Here is a 14,000-nt window from a genome sequence, read left to right on the forward strand (position 1 = left end):
GAACAAAAGGCCTGACACCCATCTACAGCTATTGACATTTATCAAAGTTCATAGAGTTTCTGGAGGCATGTTATTTAGGGAGTGGATGCCATTCCTGATTCCAATAAGTATAGAGAAATGATACAATCCTGACACACACCTTTCTTGATTTTAAACCATGCCATGTACCCTTGTTCTATTTGGACAATGATTTCTTTTTCTGTGTATCATAGGTTTCAAATGAACACAATGAAATATTCTGGATTTCTCATTCTTCTAAATGGTAGCCATAATTTGTTATGATTCACATATAACAAATTGTTATAGAAGGAAGTTGTCTTGATCAGATGCAAATAGTGTTGATGTTACAGCTGTTGCATGCAGTTGAGTTGAAAATTACTCATAGCTGACCCTATAGCAGGTTTCCAGAAACACAGGAATTGGTTGCTCATCTTTCTCTTGTGAAGCAGCAAATGGTTTCAAACATGGGGGTTTGGGGTTGGCAGTAGAGATACTTACATCTAGGCCAATAAAACTCCCAAAGTTCACAACACCCAATGATTTGCATTATTCACTGTGTCCTTACTTGACAATTAGGGAGAAAACAAAAGTCAAGTAGTCAAATCTAATTTTCTGGAGTGCCAGAAAAAAAAATCTATACAAGTTTGTTTATATTCTAATATATTGCTCCTACCCTTCATTGATGCAATAGATTTAGCCCTCAGTATAGACAGCCGGAGTTGTAAAATCAAAAAGGGCAGGGCATATTCAGCATTTCTTAAGCTGAAGGAACTAAAGAACAATGCTTAAGGATGCTATAGGCAGACTATTGAATGATTCAGAAAGCATTAAGAGAAGATCGAAGGAGTACATAGAGTCATTGTACCAAAAAAGGTATGACTGACACAAAGAATTTCAAGAAACAAAATAAGATAAAGAGGCAATGTTGATAAAGGAGAAAGTTCAGGCTGTTCTGAAGTATTTCAACAAACAAATGCTGCCCTGGATGTGCTCATTAAGGTGTGCTAAGAAATCTGGAGGACAGCTATCTGGCCAACTGACTGGAAGAGATCCATATTTATTTCATTCCAAAAAAAGTAACCCTACAGAGTGTGGAAAATATAAAATATTATCAATATTATCACACATTAGCAAAATTCTTCTGAAGATTAACAAGAAAGAACTGGAATAATACATTGAGAAAGAGCTACCAGAAATATAAGCTGAGTTTAGAAAAACTGTGGCACAAGAGACATTATTGTCAATGTCAGATGGATCTTGGTTGAAAGCAAAGAGTACCAGAAAAATGTCTATTTGTGTTTCATTGACTTTGCAAAGGCATTTGACTGTGTGGATCACAACAAATTGTGGCTAATCTTGAGGGAAATGGGAATCCCAGAACACTTGATTATGCTTATGTGAAACCTATACTTGGATCAGGAAGCAGTAGTCCTCAAAACATAGCAGGGAAACACTGCTTGGTTCAAAGTCAGAGAAGGAGTACATCTAGGATGCATCCTATCTCAATAACTTTTCAATCTATATGCAGAACAGATCATTCGAGGAGCAGGGCTTTATGAGGAGGAATGCAATTGACACAATTTTGCTTGCTGAAACTGAAAAAAGAACTGAAGCTCATCTTGCAGAAGCTCAAGGACTTTAGTCTTAAATATGTATTGAAGGTCAATATCAAGAATACAAAGATTCTCACCACTGGGACATTTGACAGCACCATGGTAGATGGAGAAGAGATTGAGATTGCTAACAATTAAAGCTTGATCAGCTCCACAACCAACACTCTTGGCACCAGCAGTGAGGAAATGAAAAGACAAATTGCACTGGAGGAATTTGCTGTCAGAAACTGCTCCAGAGTGCCAAAAAGCAATGATATCAGTCTATAGATTAAGGTGTGTTGATCCAGGCCATGGTCTTCACAATTATTGGTTATGCTTCAGAGAGCTGAACAAAGACTAAGGATGACAGAAGAAGAATTGATGCCTTTGTGTTTTGTTAATGGAGAAGAGTCTTGAATATACCATGGGCCATCAAGAAAACAAATACAACTGTATTGGAGAAGGTGAAAACAAATTTCTCCTTGGAGGCTAAGATTTTAAAGCTCCATCTCACATACTTTGGGCACGTGGTGAAGAAAGACCCATCCTTGGAGAAGGACATCATACTTGGAAAGGTGAAGGAACAACGCAGGAGAGGAAGACCCGGATAAGGAAGACTAATACAGTAACTGGGAAAATGGTGGTTGGCTTGTTGGAATTAATGAGACTGGCGCAGGATAGGGCAAGGTTCAAAGTTGCTGTACATATTATCTCTATGGGTCACAGGTAACTCAAATGCACACAATGACAATATAAAGTCATTAATGGAGTTAAGTATACTACTGGGAAAAGACAAAAGAATCCAATCTAGGTACTCAAATGCACAGTGTCCTGAGTATGCAATGCTGATATAACAGAGATACTTAAGTGGAATGGCTTTAGCAAAATGTATTTCTTACCAGTTTAGGCTGTTATTTTTGTTATGTGCCCTTAAATAAAAAAACACACATAGCTGGCCTTCTAGCAGGTTTTAGGAGGAAAACTACACAAGAGATGATTGCTCACCCTTCTCCTACAAAACAGCTGGTGGAATCGATCTGTGTCCTTTAGGTTTGCAACACAGCTTCTTACTACCAGTCTATTTAAGGTTTGGCTCTACAGGAAGGTCCATCCTCTTTAAGTCAATTGTAGAGGAAAGATCATATTTTCTTTAGCATCTGTAGGCTAGATATTTCTTGGAGGTATCCACACCTTATCTTACATGTTAAGGAGCTTTCTAGTGTTTAATTACCAAGGTCTCAAAGGACTCAGTCCAATCGAGTGATTGTTGTTTGATGGTGCTACAGTCTTCCCACCTCAACTAATTTTCCTCACTTTTGATCTTAAAGACCATACACACTAGAAAAACCCCCCTTACTGTGTTGGTATCAAGGAATGTTCATTTTTGTTGAGTGCCATGGAGTCACTACCAACTCATAGGTGACCTTCAGGCAGATTTTCAGAGGTAGTTAATCACAACAGAGGAGATTGTCCATCCTTCTACCAGGAAGCAGCTGGTGGCCTCAAATCATATGCCTTAGGGATTGCAGGGCAACTTCTTGACACTAGACCATCTTATAAAAACAATTATATAGCTTCCACATAGCGCATCCTCCAGTGGGTTTTCAGAGGCTTTACATCACACAGGAGGAGGTTGTTATATATATACAACTCATCAAGTTGAATAAACCTATAGCTACCCTATGGATAATGGCTCTGAACTTTTCCCTAACTCAAGCAAAACTTACCACTTCTATGCGCTTGAGTCCATTACCACAGACCCTGTATCAATCCCTCTCACCCAACATCTTCCTCTTCTGTGCTGACACTTCACCCTTCCAAGTACGATGTCCTTCTTTAAGGACAAGTTCCTCTTGGCAATATTTCCAAAGGATGTGTCATGGTGCTTCAAAATCTCTGCCTCTAAGGAGCAATCTATTTTCACCCTCTGAGGACAGTAATCTGTTCTTTTGGCAGTCCATTATGTTCGACACTCTTACACAGTCCCACAAGTCAAAGGAATCATGTCTTCTTTTGTTGTCCTTTTTCACTATCCAGCTCTCAGATGCATAGATAGTTAGATAGATAGATAGATAAATATATAAGCAACAACATATATATCTGCTTTCTTTTAGATGAATTTTAAAGATTTATATTTTACTCATTAATTCTTTTATCTGGAATTTATAAAAACAATTGGATTTTGCACAAAATTTATTATATTTTTATTTCAAAGATTTGATTTTTTTCATATCCACCTCAGCTACAATATTGTATTTTTATTACTATTATATCCTTCCCTTTAAATATCATTTTTTCCTTCTGTATATTTTCTCTAAAATATTCCAATACCAGTTTTATATTGTTCCAACTCATTTTCTTCTTGTTTAAAGTAAAGTAATCCACTTAACATTTGGCTAGTTCCTTCTAAGCTTTGTTTGTTACCTCATGGGGTTTGGAATTTGATGTGTAAGCTCATCTCAAGAGGGAACATTTGTTTTGTTCTATTCCATTCTCTTTGTTCTCAGTTTTCTAATTATTATGTGCTTGCTTTTCTTAGTGCCACATGGACCTAAGTCCATAACCAACTTTAATTTTTGTAGCTCGAGAGTCTGTTCAATTATGTTATTGAAGATACTGGAGTTAAAGTCCCTAAGCAACTGGAAACCTCAATCCAAGTTCCAACAGAGTTAGAGTCCATTTATTTCTACTGAACGATGTACAGACTTTTATATGAATCTCGGCCAGAGACAAGGAATAATTTTAACTTTCATATTTAGTTTCACATTTATCTGTACAGAGGAATCCCATTGTAATCTCTAAATTAAACAGTGACAATTTTATATCTTTAGGAAGTACGAAGAAATCTTGGTGGTATAGTGGTATATATGTTGAACTGCAAACTCAAAGATCAGTGGTTCAAATTCATCACTCATTTTGTGAGGAATAGATGGACAATCTCCTCTACTGATGTCCAACGTTAGAAATCCTGCATAGGGGCACTGTGAACTTGAATAGAATTTACGTGATGAGTTTTCCAAAGAGCTCAACCATTTTCAGCTTTGAGAATGTTCACTGTTAACATATTTCCACCTACCACTCAGAAAGTTTGTAAACTGTCAGTTGGTGGCCTCATTTTGGGTTAAATATTGCTTCTATGCTCCCATTTTGTTTTATTACATATTGTAGGAGTCAGAAAAAGTGACAAAATTCTCTTTATATCTGTCCTAGGTCTCTTTAGAACTCATTTCTTGTTTACTCATTTAATTTCTCTGTAGCACAGATCTCAAGATAATGTGTGAATGGTGTAGGTGGTTTTGCAGGGTGTTTTCCATCTACCTCCCTTGTGGAAGATGCTTTGGTGAGTAGATCTCCACTTAGATCTTACTGAGATCACTCTTTTCATATTCTTTTAGGATGAGCCATAGTGACACTTCAGTGGTAGTTCTTTCCAAATTTCATGTGTCCCCACTATTTTGCCCCACTAATCCAGGTGAACCATTTTGTCTTTTCTCAATAAACAGAAACTTTCAAAAATTGGTCTGGGAGTATAATGAACTAGTGATCATACACCTTCAGCTGGGTCAGAGAGCCCTCATGAGTTTCTTACTAAATGTGCAGTGATTCGGGGGTGGGGTCAGACATGTAAACCAAAACAAAAACAGGGAAATTTTGAGTTTAAGTGACAAAACTATGTCTTAAAGGTTTTCCAGATGTTTATCACCATATGTAGTGTTTGATGGCAGGTGTAAATTGGATGTGTTCTTTGCTATCAGCAATCATCTACCTGAAGAGGAAGAATCTGTGTCAATTTCCTTGAGATTTTCCATTTTCTAGAAGAGATTTTATTGATGTTTCTAGACTTGTAGATGCACAGTTAAAGGTAAGAATATTCCCTTGCTATTAGGCCGTTATACCAATTTTCTGCAATTACGTATACTATAGCTTGGAATGATCCTATGAATTTACCAATATAATGTTGATTTTTATAATAAACTATATATAATTACAAGGGAGCTCTGGTGTGATGGTGCATAATATGCCAAAGTGCTAACCAAAGGGTCAGAAGTGCAAATTTATCAATTGCTCCAGAAAAAGGAAGTGGACAGTCTGTTTCCACAAAGATTTACAAACTCAGTAGATTTGAAACCTTTCTAGACGTTGCCATCCTCATTAGTTCTTATATATTTGAGTCCATTTTTATAGTCAAGAAACCTGAAGGGAAAGTGTTACTTTTGCCTAGAACTTTAACTTTTAACTAAGGCACCAAGAAAAATCATATTAAAATATCTGTTGTGATTTTTCCAATCTAGACCTAAAACTACAGTAAGAAATTGTTTCCCTATGATTTACTTATTTTCAGTATATTCAAGATTAAATCTCTCTGAAAACTGTTTTACATCAGTGAAAATATACCAAAAAATCTTAGTAGTGCTGAAAAATACCTATGTGTATAACTTTAAATTTCTAAGATTTATAAATAAGCTACTAATTTTAATCAAAATAAGAATTCACATAGTCTTAAATGTCAGAATACAAGTCCTAGTAATGTAATGGTTAAGTACTTGTTAACTGCTAAACAAAAATTTGGAGATTCAAATCAGCAACCATATTTTTTAATGAAAAGATCCGATAATCTGAACCAAAAAAATTAAAGATTGTAATCCCTTATTGAGAAGTTATACTTTCATATAGAGATGCCATGACTCAAAATTTAAGTGACAGCACAGCAAAACAAGAACGAATTATAGAAAAGAACTTCATGCACTAAGATTTTGCTACCCTCAAGGCTGGTGGTTCAAAGTTAATAAAGAAATTGCTTGGACAGTTATAAAATGAGCAAAAACAGCATGAGCATGGCCTAATCTGACTTTTACTAACTCCACAGGGGAACAATCTCCGTCAACAAAATCTACAGCCCAAGACTGATTCTGATAAAGTCAGACTTGATTTCGCACATTTCTGTACCTCATTCTACTAATTTCAGTACCAATCTTACTATCATACAGAGTTGAAGATGCATTGTAAAGACTACATGGATTTTATAGCAATATGCTTACTGTTATAGAGTTTATTAGAGAAATTACCAGGGAATCATTCAATTTGACAATGGGATACAATCCTTTAGTCCAATTTCTCAAGCTTGGCCATGCCCTTTGATTTTCAGACTCAGTGTTTAGGTCAGGAATACGAATTTTCTCTTAGTTTTGAAAATTATAGCTCCTCTCCTCAGTCTTCCAGCAAGCTTGAGAGGAAGGACTCTAGTTCGGGCTACATGGAGCAGGAGTCAGAATTCAGCTGTGTCTTGAGATGGTGTCTGATTCCTTGCTGAGACTGCAGTTGTCCTTGTGTACATTTTGGTCCATCTGGCACAGGAATCTCTGAACTCAAGGAATGTGCACTTCTTCCTCTTCCTTATTGAGCTCCTCGATTAGCGTAGATAGATCTAATCCTAAATATAAGATTATTTATAATTACTTATAGCTTAAGTATCTGTATCATTGCTTGTTTACCATTATTCTTATTAGTACAGAACTTGTCTGTCAATTTGTGGTAATGATGTTATGGTTTGCTATGATGTGAAAGCTATGCCATTGGTGTGTCAAGTGCCAGAAATTTCTCCTATGGAGGACAAATTTTAGCATGGCTCCCAGACTAAAATATACAAAACAAGATTGGCCATCTACTTTTTAAATAGAAGGATTCTAAAAAACCTATGAACAATAGAAGAACAGAGAGAACTATGGTAGTGAAGGGACAATTGAGCTTGAAAGTTATTCAAAATGAGGAGATATAACTGCAAACATCCCTTAATAATTGGAACATGGAATGTATGAAGAATGGACGTAGGAAAGCAAGAAGCTGTGAAAAACAAATTGGAGTGCAAGAACATTGCCATTTTAGGCATTAATGAGATGAGACAAATTGGCTTTCGTCACTTTGAACCAGACAGTCACATGGAACAGAGCGATAATGACGTTAGGTTTGTATTTAAAACAATAGATATCTGTACTGAAGTAAAATTTGGGAATAATAGGATATTATCCACACAAATACGAGAAAGACCTATTGATAGAACTATTATTCAAATGTATGTACAAAGAGCTAAAGACAAAGATGAAAGAGTTGACAACATTTTCCATATTTTGCAGCTCAAGATTTACCCAAACCTGCCATCAAAATGCAATACTTGGTGCACTTGTAGAACAGCTACGGCTTTATAAACCTTAGAACAAAGAGACTCCGAAGACTCAAGCATATGAAGTTCTGTATTATCAATCTCCAGTAACATGCCATTTGATGTAGCTATAGCTCAGCACAAAGGAGAGCACCAGGCTCACCTTACTCACCGGTATGTGCAGAGAATGGCGAGTGTCCCAGCGATGATCAACCCCTACCAGCCAGCACCTCCTCAAGGTTACTTCATGGCAGCTATTCCACAGACCCAGAATCGTGCTGCTTACTACCCTTTTTTGCCAAATTGCTCAATTAACACCAAGTCCCCTCGGAACTGCTCAGGGTGCCAGACCTCCTCCATTCCAAAATATACCCTGTGCTGTCTCCCCAGCTGCTCCAAGATCATCGTTAATACTATGAGACCAGCTTCTTCACAAGTTCCACGAGTCATGTCACTATAATGTGTTGCTAATACATTAACACAGACCATGGATCCCTGCATACTCATCCTACGACTGCTGCTGCAGCAGCTACTCCTACTGTCTCCACTGTGACACTATATAAATATGTTGCAGGAGTTCACTATCCTCAGCAACATCTAAATGCACAACCACAAGTCACCATGCAATAGCCTGCTATTCATATACAAGGTCAAGAGACTCTGAATGTTTCCATGTTGGCATCTATCCCTCCTAAAGAGCAAAAGCAAATGTTGAGTGTAAGGCTTTTTCCTATTGTTCAAGCCATGCACCCTACATTGGCTGGTAAAATCACTGACATGACATAGGCTTGAACCTTCAGTCTCTTTGTTCTGAGGTTGATGAATATTTAGTTATACTACACAAGCCACCAAGCTAAAGAGGCTGCCCAGAAAGCAGTTAACCATATTCTGCCCGTTTATCATGATCAGGGACCAAGAAAGACAACTTGTGCTTCATTGAAGAAAAAGAACTAAATATAAAAAAAATTGCAAAATATAAAATTTTAAAAAAGAAGAAAATTTAGAAACTTATGTGGTGAACAAATTCCTGGGCTAGCATACAATGTTAGTTGAAGGTTACTTATTCATTTAAAAAGAGGAAAAAATAGTAAAATATCAAAACAAATTAATGTTTTATAGACCCTGGGAAAAAGAATTTTCAACAAAGTACAAAAATTTAAAGCATTCCTCTCCTTAATTTTGCAATTCTTTACAGTGTAATAGCTCAGACCATCTCTTCTGTTTTAGGTAAGACACTTGATAACTGAACAAGGAAATATAATTTGGATTATAAAATTCTTGCTTTAATAAAATACCTTAAAGAGTAGAAAAAGATATAATATTGATAATTGGTATTTGGAATGTAAAAATTTGGAAACAAAGAAGTGGTAGTTGAAAGGTACAGACTCGGTGTAAAAAAGATAAGTCATAGAATACTCATATATTGTACACTGCATAAGAATCAAATTGATTACATCTGTAGAAGGAGTTGTTGTTGTTGTTGTTGTTGTTGTTGTGGCTGTGAAGTAGATTATGGCTTAAAGTGACCCAATGCACAATAGCTTTGAAGCCTACTGTACCCTGAGCCAACCTCAGTGCCTGTACACACCAACTATCATTATCTATCTCATCAGGGGTCTTTCTATTTTGTACTGTCCCTCCACACTTGTAAGCATGATGTCAGTCCTGTTTTACACCACTGGTACGATGCAGTATTTGTCCTTTTGTAACAGAGAAATTTCACTCAGCATAATGTCTTCCAGGGTCACCCATTTTGAATAACATTGAATGAGTTCTTTGTTTTTCAATGCAGTGTAATAGTCCACTATGTGAATATACCACCGTTTCTCTATCCATTCGTTTGTTGATGGGCACTCAGGTTGTTTCCACCTTCTTGCTATTGTGAACAAAGCCGAAATAAACATGGGTGTGCATATATCTGGGTGGAAGTTATGATCTCTTTGGGGTATATTCCCAGTAGTGGAATTGCTGGTCAAATGGTATCTCTATTTGCAACTTTTTGAGAAAACACCACACCGCCTTCCACAGTGGTTGCACCATTTTACACTCCCACCAACAGTGAATAAGGGTTCCAGTCTCTCCACAACCTTGCCAGTATTTGTTGCTTCCTGTTCTGTTAAATTTTGCTACTCTGACTGGGGTGAGATGATATCTCATAGTGGTCCCGATTTGCATCTCTCTTAGAGCTAGGGATTTTGAACATTTCTTCATATGCTTGTTGGCTATCTGAATGTCCTCTTTGAGGAAATGTCTGTTCATATTCTATGCTCATTTTTCAATTGGATTGTTTACCTTTATCTTGTTGTGTGCTCAAGTATTTTATAAATTCTAGATCAGCATGCTCAAAGTATTTGAGATAAAACTTCAAAACATTTGCCTCCAAGGAGTAGCTTGGTTTCAACTTCTCCAAGACAGACAGGTCCTCTTATAGTACATGGTATGTTCAATACTCTTCTTTAGCAACTAGCAACTCTAAGGTATCAATTTTCTTCTGTCATCTTTTGTCATTGTCCAGCTCTTTGATGAAAGCATTTGTGGAGATCATGGCCTGTATCGGGCACACTTTAGTTGCTAGATAGATATACATCATTTTTCTTCCTCACTTTGGAGAGGACCCTGGCAACAGATTTTCCTATTGCAATTCACTTTTGATTTCCTGATTGCTAGTGTCCAGAGTTGATTTCAGAACCAAGTAAGGTGAAATTGTTTCTACTCTTAGTCTCTTCCCCATCTATCATGATGATGCCAATAGCCCCAGTGGTGAGAATCTGTTTTTGGTTTTTTTGCTGTTTGTGGGTTTTTTTTTTTTATTTTGTGGGTTTTGTTTGTTTGTTTGTTTGTTTGTTTTTTATATTGACCTTCAACTCATATGGAAAAGTATAGTCCTTGATTCTCTACAACAAATGTTTCAGGCTTTCTTCAGTTTTTGAAAACAAAGTTATATCATCTGCATAAATGCAGGTTGTTGAAGAGTCTTCCTCCGAACCTGATGCCACATTTCTTCTTGCAATATTAGCCTCCTGAATGATCTGTTCTGAACATAGGCTCAAAATGTATGGAGAAAGGATACATCCCTGACACACTCCTCTACTGATTTGGAACCATGCAGTGTTTGCTGTTATCTGAGAACTACTTCTTGGTTCAAGTATAGGTTTCTCATGAGCACAATCAGAAAGATATTCTGGGATTCCCATTCTTCTCAAAATTATGCACAATTTGTTGTAATTCACACAGTCAATGCTTTTACATAGTCAATGAAACACAGATAGACATTTCTCTGCTACTCTCTGCTTTCAGTCAAGATCCATCTGATATTGATCTTACTGTCCCTAATGCCCAGTGTATTCTAAACTCAGCTTATGTTTTTGATACTTCTCTGTCTATGTACTGTTCCAGACATTTTGGATGATCTTCAGAAGCATTTTATTGCATGAGATATTAGTGATATAATTTTTACACTTTGTTGGATCACTTTTTTTATGTAATGAGATTAAAGTAGCTCAATATCCACAATTAAAACCATGCGAGGTGCAAAGTTCAAAACAGAACATCAATCACTCATGCACAAGTTCAAATTGAAGCTTAATAAAATTAAAACAAGCCGATGAGAAACAAATTATGTCCCTGAATCTATCCCACCTAAATGTAAAAAATGTCATAAGAATAAATTTGAAGGGTTGAACACCAATGATCAAATACTAGATAAGCTGAGAGATAACATAAATAACATTATTCATTTAGAGAATGAAACGTTATTACAAAGACAGATGAAAAAGGAGGGAAACAAATATCATAAGAAACTGAAAATTTCAATACCACGACAAGAAGTAAAAACAAAGGGAAAAGATTCTAAAGTAAAAATTTGAATAAAATATTTCAAGCTCAAGAATAGAAAGTATTGTAACAGAATATGCAGAGGCCTGGAATTAGAAATAAAAAGGGAATGACTTGATCTCCATTTATCGTGGTTAAAAAAATGAAAGAAAAAAACAAATTCAACATTTGAGGTGCACTACTGACTGAGAGATGCTGTGAGCAAGTTTTTTTAATAATCCAAGATAGAAGAGTGTAGTCTCCTGTGAACAGGGACTAGAAAAAAAAATGCCTGTTTTCACCTTTCCTATTCAATATTGTATAAAAAGTACCTGTTAGGGCAATATGACAAGAGAAGTTAGTAAGAGCCGTTAAAATTTGCAAAGAAGTTGTTAAAATGTCACTATAAGCAGATGATATGATAAAATACTCAGAAAATCTCAAGCACTTTGAAAAAAAAAGGAAAAAACACACCCAAAACTAGTATATCTAGTAGAGTGGTCAGATTCAAAAACCATAAAAAAAAATCAGTGGGTACAATAACAAAATACAGAGAAGGAAACCAAGAAAGTATTACCATTTAGACTAGCCAGCCACAAATTAAGACACTTAGGAATAAACCTAATTAGAAACACAAAAGACCTTTACAAAGAAACAACAAAAACTTCTGCAAGACACAATAAAAGATCTAAATAAATGGAAAAAATATTACTTGTTCATGGATAGGAATACTCAAAATACTGCAAATGACAGTTGTATCTAAAGAAATCTCCATGTTTAATACAATAACAATGTTGTGGTTGTCCTGTTTTTGTTGTTGTTAGGTGCTGTTGAGTTCAAGTATGACCCATAACAAGCCTATGGACAACATATCGGAATCTTGTCCTATTCTGTTCCATTTTCACACTTCACGGCACCCTAGAGCCAATTGTGGCCATCACTGTGTCACTCTACATGTCCGAGGGTCTTCCTATCCTTTGTTGACTATCTGCTTTTCTGAGCACCATGCCCTTCTCCAAGAAACAGCCCCTCTTAGCAACATGCCCAACTTATACAAAGGGAAGCCTCATCATTTTTGTCTCCAAAGAGACGTTTGGCTGCACCCTTTCCAACACACGTTTATTTGTTCTTTTGGCAGTCCATGGGATGTTCAGTACTCTTCTCCAACACCACAGCTAAAAGACATCAATCTCCTTTTCTCATCCTTATTTACTGTCCAGTTCTCAGATGCCCAACAAGTGAATGGAAAGACCATGGCCTAAATAAAGATACACTTTGTTGCTCAAATTGACATTATTACTCCTTAATAATTTGGAGAGGTTCCTAAGTTCAGACTTTGCCAGTGCAATTTGTCTCCAGATTTCCTGACTGCTTGTACCAGGTATGTTAACTGAGGATTCAAGTAAAATGAAGTTGAGAGTTTCAACCTTTTCCCCATCTATCATGATGTTGGGCAACAGTCCAATGGTAAGAATTTTTGTTTTATTGATTTTGAGATGCAATCTATATTGAAGGATGTTTGTTGATATTCTGCATTGAGTGCTTCACATACTCCTCACTGTTAGCAAGCAAGGTTATATCATCTGCAGATCATAGGTTATTGATAAATCTTCCTCCGATCCTGATGCGACATTTCTCCTCACAGAGTCCAGCTTCTAAATTTGCTCAGCATAAAGATTGAATAAGTATGGAGAGAGAACACAACCCTGACATACTCCCTTCTTAAATTTAAACCATGTAGTTTTCTGCTGCTTGGTTTCCACAACAACCTCCTGGTCTAGATATATTTCACAGGAGCACAATTAAATATTCTTGGATTCCCATTCTTCTAAAGGTTAGCTATAAATTGTTATGATCCACACAGTCAAAATGTCTTTGCATAGTCAATAAAGCATAAAAATGTATTCTTCTGTTATTCTTTATTTTCAGGCAGGATTCACACAGCATCAGCAGTGATATTCTTGGGCCACAGCCTCTTCTAAATCCTGCTTGAACTTCTTGCAATGCCATATCTATGCACTTTTCTAAGCATCTTTGCATTATTTTCAGCAGCATTTTACTATATTTTATTGATATGTGATATTAAAAATATTATGACATTGTTTTCATATTCTTTTGGATTATTTTTCTTGAAATTAGGAATGAATATAAACTTCTTCAAATCCATTTATCACACAGTCCCCATACAGATATCAAATTCATTTTTCAAAGAGATCCAAAAGGACATTGGCAAGTTCTTAGAGCAGAAAGACACACCAAATAAGCAAAGTACTTCAGAAAAACAAAAATGAAGTAGGAGACACAGCACTCTCTTATCTCACCAAATGTTGTCATTGTTTGTATGTGCCATCAAGTAGAGTACATCTTACAACAAAGCTATGAACAACAGATCTGAACCCTGTCCTTTCCTGTGCCATACTCACGCTTTCTGACACACT

General features: G+C 36.3%; 1 pseudogene; it reads left to right on the forward strand.

Moving 5' to 3' along the window:
- Positions 1-7,861: 7,861 nt before the first annotated feature.
- Positions 7,862-8,535, forward strand: LOC102852204 (annotated as a pseudogene).
- The last annotated feature ends 5,465 nt before the right edge of the window (positions 8,536-14,000 follow it).

The sequence above is a fragment of the Elephantulus edwardii genome, unplaced genomic scaffold, assembly GCF_000299155.1.
Source record: "Elephantulus edwardii isolate Elephantulus edwardi_28Jun2011 unplaced genomic scaffold, EleEdw1.0 scaffold00293, whole genome shotgun sequence".
NCBI classification, from domain to species: Eukaryota; Metazoa; Chordata; class Mammalia; order Macroscelidea; family Macroscelididae; genus Elephantulus; species Elephantulus edwardii.